Source organism: Lactuca serriola, chromosome 8 (genome assembly GCF_051521515.1).
Source record: "Lactuca serriola cultivar US96UC23 chromosome 8, Lser_US96UC23_V15, whole genome shotgun sequence".
Lineage (NCBI taxonomy): Eukaryota > Viridiplantae > Streptophyta > Magnoliopsida > Asterales > Asteraceae > Lactuca > Lactuca serriola.
This window is the reverse complement of record NC_136415.1, coordinates 73,225,217-73,234,168: the sequence shown is the minus strand read 5'-3', so window position 1 is coordinate 73,234,168 and position 8,952 is coordinate 73,225,217.

The window sequence follows — 8,952 nt, the reverse complement described above, 5'->3', positions numbered from 1 at the left end:
TGGGATTTTGATACAAGACAAAATCAGTCATAGGAACATCTTTTGGAACCATGACACCTTCTTGTTCATACATGTACTTCAAAATCAGACTCCAATAACAGGCACAAGAAACACCATTCACAACACTAGTATGAGCAGTACTATTTCCAAACTCCTGCCACAATTGAGTTGCATAATCTATTTGCAGAACATAGTACAACCTAAAAATCATAGCATACACCTCGAGCTTTTCCTTATCCAACCCAACACTTTGACTTGTCTGCCAAATAGGAAATTCCAAATACAGGGTAGGGATGATTTCTTGAAATCACTGATCTTGGTAAGAGGTGGTTGATGACCCATCTCATTGAACATATGAACAACATGTTCATTCGTGACCTCATACAAAGGTTCGATGTTAGGAATGTTCAAGGTTTGGGCAAATTGCTTCTTGGACAACTAGTACTTCTTCTTGTTGGTAACTTGAAAGGTAACCAGCTTGGTCGTCTTGTTAAAAATAACAGTTAACCCAGCAAGTGATAACCATGACAATACTGAGTGATTCAACGCAACAATCAACATCTTCAATTCATCGGGATACATGTCAACATTTGGTTGAACCTGATAATTAGTACTCTGAATATTCAAAAGAGGTTGAGATGTGGCATCGCCGGTGGTTTGAGAAGGATCAACATTCATGTTGATAGCCGCCATTTTAGGGTTTGAAGGTTTGAGAAAACTAAAAGTATAAGGAAATAAAATTGAGGAAAATCCTGATCTTGATTGCATAAAGTTGGAATGACATAACCCCAAAACCCTTTTATACATAAACCCCAAGTTTGAATTTGAAGCGGTCAAGCATTAAAATCATGCCACGTGTTGCCTTGAAAATCAGGCATGTAGCCGTAAAAGTAGTCACATCTAAAAAGTGACGATTATTTTTTCCTTGAAATCATGAAGCAACCAAACCGTCACATCAAACAGGCATTTCGTGTGTCCCAAGAGAATAAGAACCATCAGTTAACCTTCGGCATGGAGGTTGGGTTGTTTTGATTTTGGGTCTATAAGCGAAATCATACGCCTTTTCGAAATTATCAGCCTAAGTTGGTAATACTCAAAACCTCAAGGATTTTAGTGTGTGAAAAAGTGTGTCAATAAATGAGATGAAAACAAAAATATTTTTTTTTGTTATGTGATGTCAAAAATCAATTGACACAAAGGCAGTAAGATACCAGGAAAAGATCGCTTCGATCAACTTCAAGAGAGAAGTTGAATAGCTTGTGTGGTTTCTCGTGAATTACAATCAAATACTCATAGAGAAGTATCGAAGGGTTTCTTTTCAAGGCTTCACAGGTAGGTTAAATTGTATTACATATCACAACTCAACATAAGTGTGAGAAATTGTAAACAAAATTAATTATTTGAATAGTGTAGTCAGTGACAAGTGGTATTTGGTAAAATTTTACAAGGACCTAAAGTTCAAATAGATATTCATACAAATATCATATTCCAAAAAATAAGTGTTGGATCTTGTTGTGCAAAAATGTATTGGGTTTAGACCTGATGAGTTTAAAACAACCTTTAATCTATGAAGATCAATTAGATCTTGATCAAGTATGTAAATATGAAACTGTAAGAACGCAATTATAAGAACAAGACAAGATAGAATCAAACGAGTCGAATGATTAAACAAAATCCTCAGAAGAGCTCGATTAAGAACATCAACTGTAGAGGATTGGTAGGTTACAAGAACGATTAAAGAAACCTGTTGTGCTCTAGATGAATCGCTATTTTGTTAATCTCTAAATCGTTAACCTAATATGCATGCAAGCGTAAACTTATATACAAAACATAAAAGGCTCTCGGTTGGACAGGCCCAAACCGGAATACAAAATAACTTATACAATCAAGCCCAAAAGATGCAATCTTCAGCCCAACAATCTCCCCCTTTGCGTCAATTTGGAGCGAGACCTTCACTTGTTACTTGGGCCAGCAGCTGAAGCAGGTACCTTCTTCTTCACGGTGCTAAACAGACATTTGGTGATGGAGAGAATGGTCTGTCTAAACCGGATGTACCAATTGATCATGTCGTTGAAGTACTTGATGTCATCAGCCGAGTTCTCTTTACACCGTTTGATAATCGATAACACATACTCCAAACAAGCCGTGGTGTAAAGGTGTTTGTCAGCTAAAGCGAAGAGACATTTCTGTCCTTCCGCTCTAGTGAACATAACCGAGTTGCGTCTCGGGTCGATCCTGCCCATTTTCATTTGGTTGAGATCACTGGCCGATCCCACAGGAGCAATCTTCGGTTTCTTTTTGAAGACTGTGGCGACCTCCTGATCCATTAGGGCAACCTCCATGATGTAGCAGGCTAACATCCTTTTGACATGGTCTATAATGGGACCATATTCGGCTTCATTAGTCAAAAGGATATTATACAGGACAATCCAATCATGAGGATTTAGATTCGGTAGATCTTCCAGGGAGATAAGATGAGCAGTTCTTGCAGATCCCCGAATGAGCTTGAAGCGAACGTTTATAAAACGACCTTCGGTGTAAGGTTTCAGCACCCGAACATTCACAATCTTCTGGGCGCTCCAAGTGAGGTACTGGGGACGAGCAGCCGCCAGATAAAAGTCAATGAGCTCCCTGTCAAGCTCAGCATTCGGGTGAGGGACTTCAAAAATGTTTGAGAAGGCGTGGAAGATGAACGCCTTTCGAGTCAGCGGCATGTCGAACTGCGAGTCGACAGTGTTGTTGCAGTCGAACGAGATAACCGGCTCGAGCCATAATATGCTGGGAGTTTCTATGGCCTCTTTAATCATACGCTCCCTGGTCTAGGCAGGGAAGAGAGTCTTCCGGCTCTCAAGGAGATCGTGGGCTTCCTTTTGCTTGCGTTCGGCTTCTTCAGCCTCTCGCGCCACACGACTGGCATCATCGTCAGCATTGCGACTGTTCTTCCGTTTTAACATGTCAGCAATGGTCTCCTTGTCTTCATCTTCATCTTCTTCCTCAGCTAAGTTTTTGCCTTTGTTCTTCACACCCGAACCCGAAGCTTGACCAGTCGGAGTTGGTTCGGTCGTGTGAGTAGCTTTGGAGGAAGGAGGTGGTTTCGATCCAGTCTTCTCATCTCCCCCTTGTTTCAGAATGGACACGAAACTCGGTAGGCCTTCGATTTTGCTGAGAAGGTCCATGGTCGGAGAGAGCTTTTCAGCGAGGGTACGCCTCACCGAATGGTTAAGAATGGGATCGTGTGCTTCCAGGATGTTGGATAATGCTGCGTGGACATCCGAAACACACGTTTTGATCACCTCCCTTTCGGATCGAAGAGCTTCCAGTTGTTGTTGGGAGTTGGAAAGTTTCGTGCTCTTGACCTTGAGGGCGGTTGTTTTGCTCGCCAGAACGTCCATCAAAGAATTCTCAGCTGCAAGATCCTCTTGTAGCTTAGCGAGGCGAGCATCGATGGAGGCACGAAGTGCCGAGTTGTCGTCGCTGATATTTTGTCGTAGTGTAGCGAACGAAGTCAACTCCGTTGAGATGAACCTGGCCAATTGCTGAACAATTGGTTCCAAAGTTGTCTTGGTGGCGTTGGCGCTTTCCTGCAAGGACTTCAGCAGGATGGAAGCGTCGGAGAATAGTTTATCGACTTTTTCGGTCGCTGCCTCACAGGCTCTGGTGGAGGCGTCAATCGCAGCAGTTGCTGAGGCCACCGAATCATGTTGAGCCCTGGAGAAGGCGTCAACAATTTTCTGAAGGGCAGCTTCAGAGAGAGAGGACTGCTGGTTGGAAGAGGAGGCGAGAAGTAGGTCAACCTTCTCGTTAAGCTCTTTGAGATGCTTCTTCGTTACTGGAGCATCATCCTCCTCGTCACTCTGAAATTGAAACGGACTGTAGTAGACCGAATCAAAGTTCATGTTTTCACCACCAAGGTAAGGGTTTTCGCCATCAGAGGCATTTTCAGGAGATGGAGGGGGTGGTGAAGTTGGGGGTGTTGAGGGTTTGGTAGGTTCAGGTTGAGTGGGTGTTGGGTTAAAGTTGGGTGGTGGTTGAGTATGGGTAGTTTCGGTTGTATGGGTTTCGGTTTGTGGTGGTTCGGTTACGGGAGGTGTTTCGGTTATTGGTGGTGTTTCGGTTGCGGTGGTGAAAATGGGTGGAGGTATAGGGAAAGATGTTGGGGGAATAGTGGGGTTTATGGTCGGAATGGAAGTAGGAATGGTTGGTGGAGGTGAAGGAACTGGGGAATTATGAAGTTCCATCTCTGGGGTAGGGGATCGAGGTGGTGTGTTGCCTCGTTGAGGAGATTCGTCTCCTTGAGAGCCGTCAGAACCCGAACTCTCACCCTCAGAGTCACTGGAAGAAGAGGGAATTACAAGCTTTCGCTTCTGTTGAGTCTTCCTCCTTTTCGGCTGTGGGGACTGTGCAGCCTTCGGTTGTTTCCTCTTTTTGGGAGAAGGTCCCTTTGGAGCTTTGGACGCTTGCTTCCCTTTTTCTGCCTTTTTGCCCCTGCCCATCGGTTTGTCTGCATCGTGAATCGACCTGAGCATATCCGGTGTCAGTTCCCTAGGACCAGTTGGCCTAAACTCCTTGATCGTCCGAATTAATCTGCTGTCAGATGGCACGTCGCCATACATTGTCTCCGGGATGGAGCCAATGAAAGAAAATTTCGATGCATCTGAGACGATGATCTTCTTGGTGTGGAACGTACCAACAGAAGACATCGATGCACCGTCAGCAGTGGGTACATCAAACTTGTCCATGGCCCATCTTGTAATCAAGATCCAGAACCGGGCCAACGACACCTCAGAGTGTCGGGATGATGAAGAAAGGCTCTGGATGAGCTGTTGCCATAGGACCAACCCATAGTCCAGGTTAATCCCGTTGTAGACCCCGTACATTATTGACAGGAAGAGACGACTTGCACCGTCGGATCCTGAGCTCCTTTCTGACAAGCCCTTGAAAAGGACTATAAATAGGCCATTCCACTGTGGCGGCAGGCAAGACTTCTTAAACTTAGCGACGGAGGTGAGAACCTCTGTGTATCCCATGTTGTAAAACATGTTATACAGATGGCCAACCGGAATCGTCTCCGGATGGACTCTTGAAGGATCAACGGCAAACCCCAGCATGGTGCAGAAACGTTGACGAGAAACTGAGGTCTTGTGTTCTGCAAGTTCGAAAAACACCCGGTCGACTGCCTTGTCGTAGTAGGCAGTCGCGTAAACCTGCGATAGGGCCACCATTGGCACAGATTCAATTCTTGAGAGAGCCGGAGCAAGTTGGGAGTACTTCAAACATTCTATGACCGACGACATGTAGGAGTCGTACGCCAGTGGGTTAAGATCAATAACCAGACATTGTTGTGGGCGGATAGGGAGGATCTGTGAAGTAGCATGAACGGAAGAGGATTCAGCCATTTTTGCAGGTATGAAGAAGATGATGAACAGGAAACTGTTTGGGAGTATTTGCTCTTTGGAAATTTTGGAGGCAGTAAAGAGGTAAAAGGTGGTGTAGACGGCTTTTTATAGTGGGTGATAGGAGAAAGAAAAATCGTTTCAAATCTCTTATGGAAATACGAAACGGGTTCTTGAGTGACAGATGGATGACAGTTGAGGCGTGCGATGATCACGTAGGAGAGAGAGTGTCAGGTTCCTAGGATCACGCCGCCCAACAAGCGCCGTTTCAGAGAGAAAAACCGTTTCCATTTCCACACGTGCCTTTAATGCCAGAGTGATGATGCTTGGATTTCGCACACGCGTCCACAAGTGTCAGTTAAAGCACGGCCGTTTCAAATTCACACGCGCCCACTTTTTACTGTCGTTTGAATTTCAATCCTTTTAACTCCCGCCGAGTCAGCAACCTTTCGCCTTATCCTTGTAAACGGCATTTTTTGAATTAATCAACCACGTGGATTGTTTTTGACCACAACTTCATAATTAACCACCTAGTAATAATACAGCCTGTAAATAATTAGCAACGGAATTTGGGAAAAACAAAGATTTTCGTGCAAAGAGTGTAAAAGAAAAAGAAATAAAGCAACTCTTGTAAGGATATTCTGTGATGTCAATAATGACACGAAACTGATGATCCCGGGCACGAATCTCTTCCTTCAAGGTCAAGAGAGACCTTAAAGTGTTAGTATGGATTCCCGTTGAATTACGATCAAACACTTATTAATAAATGTTGAAAGGCTTCTTTTAATTAGGCTAAATAGGGGTGACTTTCGCTTTGATTCATCAATTCTATTCTTGAAATAAGAAAGAAAGTGAACAAAGTACTTGTGAGACCGGTGTAGCCTGTTGAACAAGTAGGAAGGAATTCATTTTAAATTGGCGTCGAAAAATATAAAATCTCAGAAATAAAATTAAAACCTGGATCCCAAGGGAAGAAATGTTATGGTGTATAACAATTTCATAGGAATCACACAAAAGAGAATTTGAGATTTCATTAGGGTACATTCATCAATCCTTTAGTGAAAACTTGAGCAATTTAATTGTTCACCGTCAATTCATTAGGTGTTGAATTTTGGGTTTCACTCAGCTCGTAGTGACATGAAACTAAGATCATAAACACAGATGTTGTGTAACCATAAACCTCAGTGGTAATTTCTGAGAGTCTCAAGGGTTACGTTGATGAAACGAATGTAGTGGAGAAGAGTTATGGAGATGGTGTAAGAAGAGATAGTACCTCTGCTGCGAAAATAAGGACCAAGCAGGAAACCCTTAACTCATGTGAGAAAAGATTGAGGTAGCTCACGATTAGAATAAATGTGTTAGCCTTATTGGGAAGACAAGGTTGTGTATACCAGGTCATGAAGGCTATTATTCAAAATCTTATGAGGCTTGGGACACATACAGCAGCATGCTTCTAGGGACACTTAAGTAATTCATCAAATTTATCCCCATAAACGAACGAACACACAAGAAATTAAAAATAAAACAAATATTTTTGGAGTTTTTGAGATTCTTAAAAAAATAAAAGAAAAATAAAAAAATAAGTAAGAAGAAAAGAAAAAGAATAAGACTAAAAAAAAAACTTTGGAAAGAATATGAAAAACCGAACCCGAACGTTCGGTTGGGAAAAAGTTGAAAAACCGAACCCGAGCGTTCGGTTGGTTTCGGTTCTAGAAAATTTTGAAAAACCGAACCCGAACCTTCGGTTGGTTTCGGTTTAGGAAAATTTTGAAAAACCGAACCCGAACCTTCGGTAGGTTTCGGTTTTGAAAAATTTTGAGAAACCAAGGAATTTAGACATGCAAGTGAAAAATATTTTTAACACAAAGAAAAACAAAATTGTACAAGAAATATACAATAGAGAAAAACTACCTTTGAAGTAATGAGCGAGTCAGATGGTTGAACCGAACCCGAACGTTCGGTTGGTTTCGCTTCTTACGTTTGAGGTTGAGAGGTAGTGTGAGGTACTGACTCTGATTCCATCATACCTAGCCCTTGCAATATTTTATTGAATGATGCTTCAGGAAGAGCTTTGGTAAAGACGTCAGCCAGTTGATCAGTGGTTCTTACGAAGTGAACTTCGACGTTTCCATCTTCCACGTGATCTTTGATGAAGTGATACCTCAGTGCTATGTGTTTGGTTTTAAAGTGTTGCCCTGGGTTATGACAGATCCTAATTGCACTTTCAGAGTCACAATATAGTGGGATCTTTTTCATATTGAGTCCATAGTCTCGAAGTTGACTCTAGATCCAAATCACTTGTGATGTGCAGGATGCAGCGGCAATGTATTCCGCTTCGGCAGTGGACAACAACACACACGTTTGTTTCTTGGATTGCCAGCTGACTAACTTCCCGTCAAGGAATTAACAACCACCAGTTGTGCTTTTACGGTCGAGTCCACATCCTCCAAGGTCAGCATCAGAATAGGCTTGAACGAAGAAGCCTGAGTTGGATGGATACCATAGACCTAAGGAGGTGGTTCGCTTGAGATAGCGTAAGATGTTCTTCACTGCAAGCATGTGAGGTTCGCGTGGGTTTGCCTGAAATCGAGCACAATAACACACAGAAAACATGATATCAGGTCTGCTAGCAGTTAGATACATCAGTGAGCCTATTATTTGACGATAGAGCGTGATATCGACAGCCGGTTTGTCTAGAGATGGGGTAAGCTTGGTGCCGAATGCCATTGGGACTTTGACTTTTGAGTCTCCCATCATGCCAAACTTTGCTAAGAGAGTCTTCGTGTAAGCTTCCTGATTAATAAAGATGCCTTCGGGTCCCTGTCTTATGTTTAAACCAAGGAAAAAGTTAATAGGACCCATTGAGCTCATTTCAAACTTAGTCTCCATCAGCTTTCTGAATTCAGCTGTTAAGCTGGGATTCGTGGAGCCAAAGATGATGTCATCGACATAAATTTGAACTATCATAAGGTGGTTACCTTCCTTTTTGCGAAAGAAGGTTGGGTCAACCGAACCTTGTTTAAATTTAGACATCTTTAAAAATTTTGTAAGCGTTTCATACCAGGCTCTCGGAGCTTGTTTGAGGCCGTACACAGCTTTATCCAGAATATAGCAATGATTTGGATACTTTTCGTTCACGAACCCAGGAGGTTGCTCCACATACACAGTTTCTTCGAGTTCTCCATTGAGAAATGCACACTTGACGTCCATTTGGAAAACCTCAAAGTTTTTGTGAGCAGCATAAGCCAGAAATATTCTAACAGATTCTAGCCTAGCTACTGGAGCGAAAGTCTCTTCATAGTCTATCCCTTCCTCCTGACAGTATCCCTTTACCACCAGCCGAGCCTTGTTCCTTATAACATTACCTTCCTTGTCCATTTTGTTCCTAAAAACCCATTTGAGACCAACAACCGAAGCATCTGGAGGAGTTGGAATGAGGCGCCAGACTTTGTTCCTTTCAAATTCGTTCAGTTCGTCTTGCATTGCTTGAACCCAATCAGAGTGATCGAGGGCAGTGTTAACTGTCTTCGGTTCAATTTTTGATACGAATGAGTTAAAC